This window comes from Mustela nivalis (genome assembly GCF_964662115.1).
Source record: "Mustela nivalis genome assembly, chromosome: 7".
Lineage (NCBI taxonomy): Eukaryota > Metazoa > Chordata > Mammalia > Carnivora > Mustelidae > Mustela > Mustela nivalis.
In genome coordinates, this window is record NC_139026.1 from 85,270,383 (window position 1) to 85,285,346 (window position 14,964).

Here is a 14,964-nt window from a genome sequence, read left to right on the forward strand (position 1 = left end):
TGCTTTTGTCCTATAGGTAATAATTGCCTTTAAAAAAATTGCTTAGCTTCCTTCCTCTCCATAACAATTCTTCCCATACCTTCCAATATTCTAACACACCGGTGTTCCACAAGATCCGTCAAACTAGGAAATGTATCAATTCTGATTCCAAATAAATAAATTCTTTCAAGGGCGCTGGGATGGTTCAGTCGGTTAAGTGTCAGACTCCTGGTTTCGGTTCGGAGCTGTGATCTCAGGGCTGTGGGATGGAGCCGCACGGCAGACCCCGTGCTTGAGGTTCTCTCCCTCTGCTCTTCTCCCGACATTTCCACACACACTCTCTCTCTCTCTCTCAAATAAATAAATAAGTATTTTTAAAAATAAAATAAATTCTTTCAAATTTGTGAGGGCTATGACATACAGCTCTATTATGAAATTTGAAAACCTTGCCACTTTTGAAATAGAGTATTTATAAGTGTCCTTTTTAAAAAATATGCAAACCATAAAAAAATATAGGTAAACCATACCATCTTTAAGTGGGAGCACTTTACTGGGACTCAGTAGAGGGCAGGGACTAAGTTTCTGTCATTAGAGTACCTGTCTTCAAACCCTGACTCTGCTCACCTGAAACAAGATGCTCACCTCTTTGTGCCTCAGTTTTCTCATTCATAAAATGGTGATAATTGTACTTACCACAAGGACTATTTGAAGTTGAACTTAAATAAGACATGTAAATCACTTTATAAAATGCCTGACACATAGTACATTATCAGCAAATGTGAGGTATTGTTTAGCAGAATAACAAAGGAAGAAATAGTCAAAAAAATAAAAGACTTTATGTAAAGCTTATGTATGAAAAAATATGAACACAAAATTAAATGGGAAATAACGAACTGGGGGTTGCCCGGTTAAGCACCCGACTGAGCCCTGCATCAGGGTTCCTCCTCACTGGGGAGTCTGCTTCTCCCTCTGCCCCTCACCGTGCTTGTGCTCTTCTCTCTCTCTCAAATAAATTAATTAATTAAATCTTTTTTAAAAAGGAAAACAATAAACTAGGATAAAAACATTTACAGCATGTATGACAGAATAAAAGGTTAACATTTAATATATCATAAGTCTGAGATAAAATAGAAGAACAAGCAAAGTACATGAATTGATAGTTTACTAAATGGATAAAACTGGCCATAGGGAAGCATATCTGCCCTCACCTGTAATAGAATATGTGGTTACATATTAAAATATGCAAATATACAAAAAAATTGAGAGAAGACACCAATGACTAATATCAGAAATGAAGGAAGTTGGGCCATCGCTACAGATCCCACGGATTTTAAAAGAATAGTAAAGGAAAATTAGGAATAAGTGTGTGCACAAATATAATAATTCAGGTGAAAGAGACCATTTCTTTGAAAACCACAATGTATGAAAACTCATACCAAGAAGAAATAGACAATCTGAGTAACTTATATCTATTAAAGAAATTGAATCAGTAACTAATAATTTTTCAAAACAGAAAGTACCAGGCCTGCATGGGTTCACTGGTGAATTTTATTAGACATTTAAGAAAGAAATGATATCAGTTCTCTACAACCTCTTCCAAAAATAGAAGCTAAGGAAATACCTCCTAACTCATTCTAGGAGTTCATTGTTATTCTAATAGCAAAACCAGACAAAAATATTCAAGGAAGGAAAACTACAGACCTATGTCCCTCATTAACATAGACGTAAAATGCCTCAACAGAATATTAACAAATCAAATTTAACAACATGTAGAATGAATTACGCACCATACAAAATGGGTTTTATTCCAGGTATGTGAGGCAGGTTCAACGTTTGAAAGCCAATTAATGTAATTCATCACATCAACAGCCAATAAAAAGAAATCATATAATCCTATCAATAAATGTAGAAAAACATTTGAAAATAATCCAACACCAATTCATGGTATAAAACAAACAAACTTAACAAACTAGGAATAGAGGTAAATAGTGAACTTCCTCAACTTGATAAAGAATATATACAAAACATACAAAAAGATGCTCAACATCACCACTCATCACGGAAATGCAAATCACAACTACAATGATATATCACCTCACACTTGTCAGAATCAAAACGAATAAAAACCACAATAAACAAGTGTTGGCAAGGATGTGGAGAAAAAGGAATCTTCCCACACAGAGGTGGGAACACAAACTGGTGCGGCCACTCTGGAAAACAGTATGGAGGTTCCTCAAAAAGGTAAAAATGGAACTGCCACACGATTCAGTAATTCCACTACTGGATATTTCCCCAAAGAATACAAATGCACTAATTTGAAAAGATACATGCACCCCTATGTTTATTGCAACATTATTTATGATAGCCAGATTACAGATGCAGACTAAATGTCCCTTGATAGATGAATGGATAAAGAAGATGTGATAAATATTATTTATATATACATTTATGTGTGTGTGTGTGTGTATATATATATTTTTTTGGGGGGGGGTCTGGTGTATATATATATATATATATAATGGAATATTGGCCATTAAAAAGAATGAAATTTGCCATTTGCAACAACATGGATGGATCTAGAGGGTACTTTGTGAAATGAAATAAGTCAGTCAGAGAAAGACAAATACCATACAATTTCACTCACATGTGCTATTTAAGAAACAAAACAAATGAACAAAGAAAAGAGACAAATCAAAAAACAGACTCTTAACTATAAAAGACAAACAGATGGTTACCTTACCAGAGGTGGGGCTGGAAGGGAGGATGGGGGAAATAGGTGAAGGGGATTAAGAGTACCCTGACCATGATGAGCACTGAGTAATGTATAGAATTGTTGAATCACTACATTGTACATCTGAAACTAATATAATACTGTGTGTGGATTATACTGGAATTTAAGTAAATAAATAAGTAAATAACTACAAAATATCTGCACCTAACATCCTACTTACTGGAAATTTGATGCTTTCTCCCTAAGATCAGAAATAAGGCAAGGATGTCCCATCTCACCACTCCTTTCAATAATGTACCAGAAGTCCTAAGTAATACAGTAAGATTTTTTTTATAAAGGAAATGAAAGGTATATAGACTTGGAAGGAAGAAATAACCTGTCTTTGCTTACAAATAACATGACTCTTCCTGTCTTTGCTTACAAATAACATGACTCTTTCTGTGGGAAATCCCAAAGTATCACAACAAGAGCAAAAAAAAAAAAAAAAATCCTGTGGTTATAGCAAGTGATGATAGTAAGTTGCAAGATACAAGTGAATACACTAAAATAATTGCCTTCTATATCCAAGCAATGGACAGGTGGAGTTTGAAATTTAAAACACAATGCCATTAAAAAAAATGCCATTTATATTAGCAACGAAAAGAAAAACCCAATTATAAATTTTAAAAACAGATGTACAAGATCTATATGATGAAAACTATAAAACTCTGATGAAAAAATCAAAGACCTAAATAAACGGAGCGGTATTCCATGCATAAGAAGTCTTAATATTGTCAAAATACTTCTTTCCAATTTGATCAGCTGATTCAACTCTATACTAATAAAATTCTCCACCAGCTATTTTTTTTTTATATTGACAAATCGATTCTAAGGTTTATATGGAGAGGAAAAACACCCAGAGTAGCCCAGTTAATATTTTTTAAAAAGAACAAATTCAGAGATCTAACGCTATCTGACTTTAAATCTTTCTATAAAGCTGTAGTGGTGTGGTATTGGTGAAAAAAATAGAAAAATAGATGGATGGCATAAAATAAAGAGCCCATAATTAGACCTACGTAAATATAAAATATTATATTTATATTAATTATATTAATTATTAATATTAAATATAATCAACTCATCTTTGACAGAGGAGCAAAGGCAATTTAGTAAAGTAAGTATAATATTTTTAATAAATGTTGCTAGAAAATGGTATATCTACATGCAAAAAAGAAAAAAAATCAACACAGAACTTACTCCTTTCACAAAAATTAACTCAAAATGGATCATAGACCTAAATGCAAAGTATGAAACTATAAAACTCTTAGAAGATAAAATAGGAGAAAATCTATGTGATCTTGTGTTTGGCAACGAGTTTTTAGACTCAACATCAAAAGCAAATCCATGAAGGAAAAAAATCAATAAATGGGACTTCATTAAAATTAAAAGCTTTTGCTCTACAAGAGACACTGTTAAGAGAAGGAAAAAACAAGCCACAGACTAGGAGAAAAAATATTTTTAAAAGATTTTACTGATTGACTGATTGATTTGAGAGAGAGAGCTTGTGCATGTGGGGAGGAGCAGAAGGGGGAGGGAGATGCAGAGGGATAGAGATCTTAAACAGACTCCCTTTAGAGCCTGGAGCCTGCCCTGGGGCTGGATCTCATGACCCTGAGATCATGACCTCAACCCAAACCAACAGTTAGTGGTCCCTAGGAGAAAATATTTATAAAACACACAAGTGATTAAGAATTTATGTACAAAAGGTACAAAGAACTCTCAAAACTCAATAATAAGAAAACAACCTAATTTTTAAAGTGGGCAAAAGATCTGAACCTTGCCAAAGAAGATATAGATGGGCAAATAAGCACACAAAAAGATTCTCAACGTCCTGTATCATTAGGGAATTGCAAACTAAAACAAAAATGACACATCGATTAGATGGCCCAAATCCAAAACAATGAGGGCACCATTATACTGGTGAGGATTTGGATCAACAGGAATTCTTCAGAGCTGGTGGGAATGCAAAATAGTACAGACACTTCAGAGGACAGTTTGGCAGCTAAGATTTCTACCAATTTCTATTTTGTCTTTTGTTTTTGAACTTTAAGTACATATTGCTAAGTGAAAGAAGCCAGTAAGAAAAGGCTACATATTGTATGATTCCAACTATATGAGATCCTGGAAAAAAACTATAGAAACCATAGAAAAATCAGTGGTCACCAAGGTGTTTCCAGGGGAAGGCAGGATGAGTAGGTGAAGGACACAGGGTTTTTAGGGCAGCAAAACGGTTCTGTATTTTGCTCTCATGGTGGATACATGATACAGGGATACATGATGATATATGAAACCAGGAAACATGCTGGATACAAATATACATTTGTCCAAGCCCATAAAATGTACAGCAGAGTGTACCCTAATGTAAACTAAAATGATGTATCAACATTGGTTCATCATTTGGAATAAATGTATCACACTAATGCAAAATTTAATAGGGGATACTTTGGAGGTTGGGGGGAGGGGAAGTATATATGGGAATTTTTACTTTCTACTCAATTTTTCTATAAACCTACAACTTCACTAAAAATAGTCTATTATAACATGTATTTTATATATCACTGTATATAATGATACAACATATTTTGGGACATTTCAAAATTATTTTTATATTGCAATATCCACTGTCAGAATGAACTCTACTCTCCACTCAAATATATTACATATATTTGTATGTATGTATGTATATTACATATACATTTACATATAAATTTGTGTTATGTCTCTATTTTCTTAAAGATTTTATTTATTTATTTTGAGAGCATGAGTGCACAAGTTAGGGGGAGGGGCAGAGCAAGAGGGAGAGAGAAACTTAAGCAGACTCCACGCTGAGTGTGGAACTTAACGCCGGGCTCAATATCATAACCCATGAGATCATGACCTGAGCCAAAACCAAGAGTCATATGCTTAAGTGACTGAGTCACCCAGGCACTCCTGTGTGTATCTACTTTAAAACCTCTATTTGCTTCTCAGTGCTCTTTACAAAAAAAAGCCATATTCACTCTTAGGCTTGTAGAACTTACTGCAGTGCCTAGTCCATAGCAGATACCCAATAAATATTTGCTAAGTCAATGTTTGTTGACAGATATGTCAAATATTGAATGTAGATGACTAACTATGAATGCACCAAAATGTGCTCTCACGTAACAGACATAATTCTCCATCTTATTTATAAGGTTCTAATGACAGGCATTTCTAAACACCTTGCTGATATCAGGACACGAGGTGCCTTTAGCATTCTCCTGATATGTCAGACCAAGCACTCCGATCTCAGTTCAGCTTGTTAGAGTAGGTGGAAAATAATAAAGACAGTTAAACAGTAAAGGATACACCAGATGCGGATTAAAAGGCACAGTTGCTTATTTAAATTCTATTTCCCCAGGTTCTTTACAACAAAATAGAGAATTGCTGGAAGCTATTTAGAAGGCTTTTTAAAATTCTCAGTAGTGTGGTTATTAATACTGCCCTAACAGTATTATTATTATTCCTTAACAAAGAAAACACGTATTTTTCAGTTCATCTTTGAGTAAACCTGAGCTTCTATTTGAAAACAGACCATTGAGCTCTGCCCGACTGTTAAGAGATATTAAAAGCCATTTGAATCAACTACAATATCGATATATTGGGGTTGCAAATATCCAATTGTCTATATTCATTATAAGCACCACAAATAAAACAAAAACAATACCTAAAAGATGGCTACGAGGGATTTGAGCTTTAAGAAGCTGATTTCAACGAACTGCAAAGACAGAGAAATAGAATTCGTTAAAAACTCTGTACTTAAGAGAGGGTTAAAATTTACCAGGACAGGGACTTGCCACTCAAGAGTATCATCTCAGCTTCCTTTCTTGGGTTTGTAAGACTCCAAAATTGTGTCCAAATTTGCCTATCAGGAAATGTCACTGCATTGCAGAAACATGTGGATTTCCAGCCAGGGCCAGACTGAATGTTGCCTAGGAAACCATGACTGGTTTCTGCTACAGCTAAAAGGGAAAATGTCTGTTCCTGAGGCAAGAAAGGCGTCCGAATTCTGTCTCTGGCCCTTCGTTGGTTTCTGCAATCCTCCCTGCTTACCTGCCTTTTATCCACAGCTCCCATTTGACCCGATTCTGTGCGGCTCCTGATTCCCAGATGTTCAAATTTGACTCCTTCACTATCTATACAGAAGGAAAAAAACCCCTAATGACTGCAAAGTTGTTTGGTTTTATCTACATAATATTTTTATTTACTTATTTTGACCCATGTTTAAAAATCAGAATCTGTCTCATTAAAACCTTTACAACTTTCCTTTGTGAAAAATTGGAATATCTGTCAATGATTAAAACCATCGTCCCTCCTGGAGCAAGCTTCTGGGACAGAATGTCTCATGCCTACTTAAATGATACATGTTCTCTAGTTTGCCACAATCCCCACTATTCCCTATTATCTCCAACAGTGAGGCTGAGTATTGGGTTTTCATTTAGCACTCTACTCTCACTTTTGTTTTTCTTCGTGGTGCAGAGGTATTTCTCTCTTCCTATGTATTTATAAGAAGTAGCAAAATGAGATAGGAGAGGTTTAAGAATTTCTGGGGAAAAATACATTCTCTGGAGGAAACAAAGACTATTTCTTTATGTTTATTATGGAAAATGAATTTACATACAAAGAACAGACGCAGCCCATCTACTCTCTTATATCTCATGTCTAATAGCTATAGCCACTGGAGTTTGTGGCTACTGCCTTAGTTCTCAGATATCTGGGTTTTCTTGGAGGGGATACTGTGCTCTGGATTTGTCACCAGTCCTAGCTTGCTATCCCATTTCCTTAATCTGTCCCCACCTACAGACCAAGGCAATCATACATCTAATAGTAAAGGTTCTGGAGGGCTCTAAGTAGCTCCTCCTCATTATCTACAAATAAGCTGATTTCCACAGATGGGCCATAACAATTCCTTCTAATTTAGCAACAAATGCTAGATAGTCCCTGATTCTTAGTATAAAAGAATCCAGATATCGTAGTTCACTTACCTCCCTAATCATTTACTTTTCTTTGTAATTGTGGTTGTATGTAGATTATGCCATAAACATCAACTAATTTAGCCAACAGTTTGGTTTTGTTGGTTTGCTTATGAAAGGGAAGGACAGGAGGGAAATGATAGGGAAAGGAACACAAATACCACTTGGCGAACTGTAAATTATCATTAGTTGGCCTCCGTCCTGGTGGGTAGGGCTCTACTTCCTCTACCCCTGGGTAATAGGCTCCTGGAGACAAGGCAAAAGTTCACTTCCATTTTCTGCACTCTGTTTAATGAATTAATCCTTCAAAAAAATCCTAGTTTTTTTTTTTTTTTAAGGAGCTCGTATTTTAGAAAAGAAAGCCAGGCAACAGTCCTGTATGCAGTCCTGCGATGTTAGCCAAGGCTCAGATGTACCAAAATCTCATTAGGAGAAGGTGCAGACCAAGGTTACCCTGATGGTCTCAGACCAAGGGCCTTCAGAGAAAAGTTTTCCAGGTCCTAGGTGGCCCCCTATGGCCAAAGCATCAAGTGAGTAAAGGGCCTTGGCCTAAAGGGGACAGACTGAAGGCTAAACGGGTTTAAGTCTTTGTCCCCCAAATGTAAAAGGATTAGGATAGCCGGCTGCATTGGGTTTGAATAAGCATGCTGGATGGGTGGAGATGAGGCAGGGAGCGAGCAGCTGCGCTCCTCTGATAGCACAGAGAAGAGTCAAAACTAGAGGTAAAGGGTGTGGTCCCAGATGAAGCCCTGAGCCACTTCCCCAGGGTGGTGTGAAGACACTGGGGACATGCCCTCCAGCTGGCTGCCGCTGCTATCTCCACCCAAGCCTGCTAACTGGAGGGCTGTTTCTCTCCAGATAGAGGACGATGACCCCACACAGCAGCAAGTGGCCAAGGGGAGCTCCCAGCTCCCTTTTTCTCACAGGTGACAGTGTGGCATCCCCCTGACTGCTCTTCCTTCCTCCTCTGGACCAAGCAATGAAAGGATAGGACAATAAGAAATTCCTCCTTGCATTAGCTGGTAAGAGTGCCTCCTTCATCAGACACACCCACAACGTAAAGAATCTGTCTCAGCCCTGCAAGCTGGGTCCTAGTCCCTGGCCATTAACCCTGTCACCTATTCTTAAGACATCCACTGAGAACTCACCCAGACAACACATTTTAGCATCTCCCCCACACCCTTTGGGACTTTCCCATTTGAAGAAATAATAAGCTCACTCTCCAGTTTTCTTTAACAAACTAAGCATGTGACAAACAAGGTCTCAGATGTTTTCTTTGCCTATTTCCTCCTAAAATTGAAGTCTGTGGTTAAGTAAGCTCTTCGAGACCGTTTCTGCTTCAGACCGTGGGCTCACACAGCTCTCTGTATAACACCTTACATTTTGTTTGTTTTTCCTGCGGAGCGTAAAAAATCAGAATAAAATTGTATATAAATGAGGTGTAAGAAATCTTCCCGGGGTCCTGCACCTGCACCTGCACCCAAGGTCAAGGGCTTCTGAACCTGCTGTTACCAAATGTACTCCTGAAACCAAAGCAGTGACATGTTAGGTGGTAAATTTGGTGCTGTGTGCTCTGCGACAGCCTCTGTTCCTGTACAGGACATAATTACACAGTCTGCTCACCTTGGCCACAATATTCTAATTCTCCTGTATGTCACTATTCCCTCCGTGGCCCCCTGTAGCCATGGAAGCAGCCCCCACCGGGAGGTGTGAAGTGCCCAACTTGGGGGGAGGGCAGAGGTTAGGGGTAGGCTGAGGAGGGCTGGAACTACAAATTGACACATCCTAGCTAACCAGCCTGGGCGGACACCCTGCAGGGCTGTTTAAAAAGTAACAACTAATGGACATGCATGTGTGGAATGTAAAGGAGACGCCCAGTAGTTGACCTGAGTAATTATGGTTGCTGATTCCATAAAATGAGTTAATACAAATTATTAACATTCTGAGTACTCAGTTGATGATCTACTCGGTATGTGTTAAGAATGATACACTCAGGAGGTATCTGTGGTTTCTCTTTGTGATCTAAGGGAACCCAGATGCCTTGTCAGTTGGGATCTTCAGACCTCACTGAGGGAATGCTCTGTAGGTCTTTGACGAATACACCTGATTAGGAAAGACAGGAGTCTGAGTATTTTCAGAAAAAGCCTGACATGATGTAGTAGGTTGAATTCAGCTTCTGAAAGGGAAATGAAATGGTAAGATATGCATCTTAGAAAGAGCAAAGACTGCAGGTTAGAGAATGGGACAGAGGAAGAAAAGAACACATGTGGGAAGATAAATTAGGAAGCGACAGCCAGATTTCAGATTTGAACTAAGGCAGCGGCTGTAGGGGGAGAAGTGGACTGGTGACAGAGTGGTCTAGAGAGGAGAATCTCCTTTACTCCTGATGGATGAAGGCAAGGAAGGAATCCCAGATGATCTTGCAATTTCTATTATGGAGCAATTAGGTAAATACTGACTTCACTTACTAAGAGGAGGCACAAGCTTGAGGAGTAATATAATCAGTTTAGAATTTACTTTAAATTGGATCTTTACATCGTCACCGAGTTTATTCATCCGCGAACAAAGAAGCATTTCTTTCTTCTTAGCTATTTTTGTCATGCATTTTAAAACTGCCCCATGATTTAACTACCATGCATCACCAAGAGTAAATGCATATATAAAAAATAAAGTCTTTTGTTCTCATACAAATATATAAGGTGACTGAGTCTACAGTTAAGCAACACCCAGAAATCATGACTAAGAAAATAGGATATTGACGTAGGGCTCGAAGATTTACAGTCAGGAGTCAGTGAAACTGGTAAACATCAGATTCGGAGAAGTGAGTGATTGATAGTTCTCCATTTTTTAAAGATTTATTTATTTATTTTAGAGAGCATGTGAGAGAGAGCATGAGCAGTAGGAGGGGCAGAGGGAAAGGAATAAGGAAGATCCTTGAGCAGGTTCCATGCTGAGCAGGAGCTGGATGTGGGGCTTGATGCCCCGGACCCTGAGATCATGACCTGAGCCAAAATCAACAGTCAGACACTTAACAGACTGAGCCACCCAGGTACCCCTTTATTCTCCATTTTTATTTGTTTGAATATATTTCAGAGATCCAACTATAAAATATTAAGAAAGGGCACCTGGGTGGCTCAGTGGGCTAACCCTATGCCTTCGGCTCAGGTCATGATCTCGGGGTCCTGGAATCGAGTCCCACATCGTGCTCTCTGCTCAGCTGAGAGCCTGCTTCCCCCTCTCTCTCTGCTTGCCTCTCTGCCTATTTGTGATTTTTCTGTGTGTCAAATAAATAAAAATCTTTAAAAAAAATCTTTAATAAAAAAAGAAAAAGAATGTCCTAAAGGAGAAAGAGAAGAGAGTAACAAGACATCAGTGGTGACATTGGCTTTGTAAATGGTAACTTGGAAAACTATTTAAAAGGTCTGCTCTTTTATTGGTAGAATGGAATAGTGATATACAACTGATATAAAACAATTTGGAATAATCATTGTAATTCTAAAGCAAAAATATTCGTTTGTAAAGAGTTTGACCAGAAGTCCTTTTCCCAGTGCTATTTTCAGTCATTTTAATATTTTCAGTAAAATTTTTATTTATTTATTTATTTTTAAAGATTTTATTTATTTATTTGACAAAGATCGCAAATAGGCAGAGAGGCAGGAGGGGGTGGGGGGGAGGGCGGGAAGTAGGGTCCTTTTTTATTTATTTATTTGACAAAGATCGCAAATAGGCAGAGAGGCAGGAGGGGGTGGGGGGGAGGGCGGGAAGTAGGGTCCTTGCTGAGCAGAGAGCCCAATGCAGGACTCGATCCCAGGACCCTGAGATCACGACCTGAGCCAAAGGCAGAAGCTTTAACCTACTAAGCCACCCAGGAGCCCCCAAATTTTTAATTTTTTTTAAAGATTTTATTTATTTATTTGAGAAAGTGAAAGAGAGAACACAAGAGAGGGGAGGGAGAGGGAGAAGCGGCTCCCCACTGAGCAAGGAGCCCAACAGGGTGCTGGATCCAGGATCATGACGTGAGCTGAAGGCAGACAGACACTTAACCGACTGAGCCACCCAGGCATCCCTTGAGTGACATTTTTAAAAACCCTTTTCAGTAACAGAAGTGATACCCTCACATAAGGCCATAATTGCATTTCCAGCAGTGAATTATAATCATCAGCTTCCGTTTTTTCCTCACTTAACTGTGACCTCCTGAACACAGAGACCATGTCTTGCTTGACCAAGCACTGTGCCTGGCCCCGCTCTTCCTTCCTCCTTTGGACCAAGCAATGAAACTCTGAAATGAAACTCTGGCCCTCAGCCAGAGTTTATCCAGTGAGGAAAGAAAGGAAAATTAGCATGCATCAAAAACATGAAGTAATGTCTGCCTTCCTGGATAAAGAAATCTCATGTTCAGCAATCTAGCAGTTAATATCTCTGAAAATATCGGAACTTTTTCTTTATTAATGTAGCATGCCCAAATTTCAGATAACTTTGAAAATAAAGAAAATTACTGCATCCACAATCCCACCATGCAGATACAGAAGCATTTTGAATACAAGTTAGCATTTTGATTCAGGGAAGAGTAGTATAAGCACTGTTAGAATTAATTTATAATGTACTTAAAAGCATGCATTTTCTGAAATACCCAGATTTTTTTTTAATTGACAGTATTGTGGATAGCCCCCTCCATTATGACAACTTGAAGGAAAAGACATTTTAAAGATAACGTGTTTTTTTTTTTTTTTTGACAGAGAGGCAGAGAGGCAGGTAGAGGGAGAGGGAGAGAGAGGGGGAAGCAGGCTCCCCGCTGAGCAGAGAGCCCGATGCGGGGCTCGATCGCAGGACCCTGAGATCATGACCTGAGCTGAAGGCAGAAGTTTAACCCACTGTGTCACCCAGGCACCTCTTAAAGATAACTTTTTAAAAATTCTCCTAGGATATTAAATCATTCTACCTTTTTTTGTACCTTCCTTGTCCCCCACCAAAATTTATGAACTGTGGCTCTGGGATGAGGAGCCTGAGACTCAGGAGGCCTGATCCTTAGTCCAAGCTCAGTGGCTAGCCTAGCTGGGATCCGGGCAGTTGCTAGACCTCCTGGAACCTCTCTTGGCCCAAGACCCTGTCATCTGACCCACTTGCCAAGTCTGTTCTGGCAGGGACAGGGCCACATTGGTCCACAGAGCTGCGCCAGCAAATGGGATCCTTGTCAGGTTTACATTTTATTCAGTAAAGCCTATTTTTATGTAACTGAAGCATGGATATATGTATACTAATTTCTAGAATAAACTGAACATTTACTAAGTGCCAACCACTCTGCTTAGCACTTTACATATTCAGAATCTGCCCTGCAGGATTTGGGCCAGAGAAGTTAAGTAACTTTCCCAAAACCACACAGCTTGCACATTTCAGACTTGAACTCACATTTTCTGCCTGCAAAGGCCATGCTCTGAACCACTAAGCTATAGTGTTTATAGAGCAGAAGAGAGAAACTGCATAAAACACACGAATTCTAAGAAAGTCTATAGAAAATTTTAAAAAGTCCTGACATAATGGGCTCTTCTATAAATTCACCTCTCATTCCATCCATCCCCGTGAAACCACTAATTTGGCTCTTCTCAACCTCCAGCTTCCCAAACTCTTTAACTCCAGCCTCACTCCTCAACAACACCGAAGTGTGCATGTACGGATTCTGTGCAGAACTGAATTCAGCCACTAAATTGAACTCACGACAGGTTTTAATCCAGTCTCAAGATTCTTAGTTTACTATCAGAGAAGACTTCGTACCTCAATAGAAACAAATTATTCATGTGTGTTTGAAAAGGCTAAAAGCAAGTGCTTTGAAGGGAAATTATCAAGAATGTGCAGACTGTCTCAAGTAATACAAAGGAAACACACTGTTTTGTGATTTGCCAAATTTGATGCTTTTTTAAGGTAGCCACTCATAGATTTGAACATAAACACATAGCAGTTTGCTGAAATGAGTATATTCTAAGTACATTTTTCGTAGGTTGATTTCTGGCCTGCTTGAAGCACTCCATTCCAAGGAGATAAGAAAAATAACAATGTTCCTGGAAATAGAAAATACGAATTAAGTGATAGCAGCTCATATAAAGATCAGCCTAAACTAATCTGTGGCTGGAACTACTAAAAGAGCTGTTACTATTAAAGGAATATCATTTTTATCCTGATACTTGTAGTATTTTTTAATGTCTAAAATATTTGTCTTTTATGGGTTTGCTTTTAAATAATCATAGTTTAAAATACATTATAAATTTGTAAGGGCATATTAACATACATTAATGGGCAACAAAAGGCAAAAGCGTAGGCCTGACTAAATGCAATTTTGCCTACTCTGCTATGGGCATCCCATGGGGTTAAAACAGATCAGAGAAAACCAGTCCATGTCGAACACTCCCAGTCCGAACAGGGGCTCCCAGCCTGCAGTGGGCCTCCATGGTGCTCTGTTGTTACAGCCTCCTTCATCTCCTGGATGATGATTTCATACCTTTTTCTCGATCATCAAACCTCTAGTTACCTCTAGGAACACCTGCCTCAGGTTCACTTTCAGCTGGTGACCTTGACTTTGTACCTATTTCATTGGGAACATAGCAGTCTGGAAAAACTCTGCAAGCTCACACCTACTCAGACAGCAGCCTCAGGCCCCAGTACCCAGCCTTTTCCCCCCTGTGTGCTCCTAGCCAAGGCCAACCCCTCCTCTTGGGCACTAGATCCCAACCCTTTCACCAGCATTGCTTCTGCATCACCTGGTTTTCCCAATTACTTACTTACTTCCCCAATTACTTACTTATTCCTCTAAGCCTACCAACATACTATTCTTGTTCCCATCTTAAAAGAAAATAAAATTCTATTAACCTCCCTTCCCCCTTGTGGAGGAAGAAAAAGTGTCCTCTGTGCTTCAAGAGTCTTCTGGGTGATATGAGAATTAAATTAACATGAAACAGATTAACAGGGCAAAAAAAAAAAAATTCATATGCACAGAGGTTTCCTAGATATGGGACCTAAGAAGTACCAAGGTGGGCAGCTTTTATACTGTCTAGACAAAGGAACATAAGTTTAGGAGGAACTGGGAGGACAAAGAAAACTTAGGTTGGGACCATCAATTAGCAAGGAATCTAAACAGAATTTGGGCTGGGGTGGCAAATTAGCAAAAGTAACAAGGTTTGTTTATGGAGGCTTCTTCGGCCCTGAATTCCCTGCCTCTGATGATAAGGTCGTCTC

The 14,964-nt window shown here is 38.7% G+C and overlaps 1 protein-coding gene across 10 annotated transcripts in view; it reads right to left on the minus strand.

Moving 5' to 3' along the window:
* Positions 1-14,964, minus strand: part of LOC309870498 (uncharacterized protein) — a 70,583-nt gene that overhangs the window by 42,940 nt on the left and 12,679 nt on the right. For 3 of the 10 annotated variants that reach the window (XR_014314628.1, XR_014314629.1, XR_014314630.1), the window contains one exon: positions 13,626-13,793. The exons of 5 other annotated variants lie outside the window; for them this stretch is intronic. The gene's annotated coding sequence lies outside the window, so the exon portion shown is untranslated. Of the gene's footprint in view, positions 1-6,820; positions 6,900-13,625; positions 13,794-14,964 lie in introns of those variants that run through there. 2 more of the 10 variants (XR_014314627.1, XM_082742826.1) reach the window with 1 other exon arrangement.